We start from the raw sequence: 2,041 nt of genomic DNA on the forward strand, positions 1-2,041 counted from the left end.
GAGCTGTCATACATTTGACTGGTTGATGAGCTGCATGGCCCCAGACAAGCTTGACTAATGTATGGAGATGATGCTGCGGATAGCCCTGATGCAGTGATGTGATGAGACTAGACCACAGGTTCTGAATTGGCAGGGGAAGCACGATGGGTGTCATCTCAAAGTTCGGATCCTGATTGGGGAGAGTCTGCAGAGACATCCCTCTACCCAGGGATGAGCCTGCTGCATGTGGCAGAGGGAGCATTGCTGCTGCCACACAGAGTTGCAGTTGTCTGTGAGAGGTATCTGTGGTTCAGAAGATTAAAGAAAAGACAAAGCTGTGAGTGGATTGCCCATATAAAATTAATTTTCTGTTTCACTTTGTTCCTTTCTTAGCAGAATACAAACTTACTAAAATTGTAACAGAAACTTAAAACACAAGGTATGTTAAGTATTTCATCCATGTCTTTAAGAGAGAGAAACTGGTAAAAAAATGTGAAGGTTGAATGACAGAACTCACTCTGCATGTATGGAAATGAAAAGAGAAAAACTACATGCTGTGAGTGATACCGTATAATATTTAACCGTATAGTACATATCTATGGCTTAACTTTAAAAGTTACAAAACTAATTAAAAATTCTAGACTCAAATTTCATTCTGTTTCATCATATTAAAATTTGAACTATAACTTATTTATTGTGCCCTGTTTTGAATTCCTTAACACAGATAAAAAAAAAATTCCAGTAACTGGTTTCACAAAGGCCTGAGTAAGGCATTGAGAACGGGAACCATTGTTTTTATATGATAGTTTCGCAAACAGATGGGCATGTCTTTGAATGAAACCAATAGGAACATTAAGCATCGCCTTTTGGGGATATTAAACATGGAGATTATTAGCTGATCTCCAAGAACATAGCTTGGTGCCAGGTTCTGTTTTCTCATGTTGATTTTTCTATGCATAAATACTCTGTGTGCATGTGTGCTGGGCTAGAACAACTTACTCCCATAATCCCTCATTTAAAATTGTATTTAGTAGCTTAGACTAGAAGCTGTTTTATATTTCCATTCTTTTTTTTTTTTTTTTTCTCTTAACATTCAGTTTTAATATGGGGTTTGCAGAAGTATGGTTACCTGCAGTATGGGAGGCAGTGTGGAGAGGAAGCTGGACGGGGAGCATGTAGAGCATTTTGGGTTCCTCCCTGTAGCAGAGATGACAGCTGGGATTCATGCTCCTAAGCAGTGTCTAAAGCAGGAATGCTCACGGGCAAAGTGCCATGCCACAGTCTATGGCATAAGACATTGAGAAATGAAAAGAAGAAAACCATGTTAAGATCTGCAAGTTACTTAAAATTTAAGGAAAGAAAACTTTGACTGCATTATGCAGAATACTTGTGAAAACAAACTTTACATAAAAGGATTTTTGGAAGTATTCTCCGTAGCCTCAAATGACATATTTCCAGTGTCTTTTGAAAATACGGAAGGGAAGATTTATTTAAAGGTGCCTGTAGGGGGAGATGGTTGCCCAGGAGATTGGCAGTAAACATTTCATCTCCAGGTCACCAGCCCAAGCCAGCTCTGCTGACTAGTGCTAGAAGTCTACTGCATTATTGTCATTAGGAAAGGACATGAATCATCCGAGAGTCTGTGGAGACATGAGAATGTCTGGTTCAATAACATATATAAATTATTTTCTTATAATCCTTTTGGGCATTTCTGAAGTACACACACAAACATTTTTTCTGAATGTTTACATGAAAGCTAGTCTAGAAAATCTAGTCATTTTAGATTTAAAAAAAAACTAACCTCATTAACTACACCAACTGAACTAAAGTCTCCTCTCCTCTCCTCTCCTCTCCTCTCCTCTCCTCTCCTCTCCTCTCCTCTCCTCTCCTCTCCTCTCCTCTCCTCTCCTCTCCTCTCCTCTCCTCTCCTCTCCTCTCCTCTCCTCTCCTCTCCTCTCCTCTCCTCTCCTCTCCTCTCCTCTCCTCTCCTCTCCTCTCCTCTCCTCTCCTCTCCTCTCCTCTCCTCTCCTCTCCTCTCCTCCCTTCCTCTTTACACTCCCTC

This window comes from Anser cygnoides, chromosome 3 (assembly GCF_040182565.1).
Source record: "Anser cygnoides isolate HZ-2024a breed goose chromosome 3, Taihu_goose_T2T_genome, whole genome shotgun sequence".
Classification (NCBI taxonomy): domain Eukaryota; kingdom Metazoa; phylum Chordata; class Aves; order Anseriformes; family Anatidae; genus Anser; species Anser cygnoides.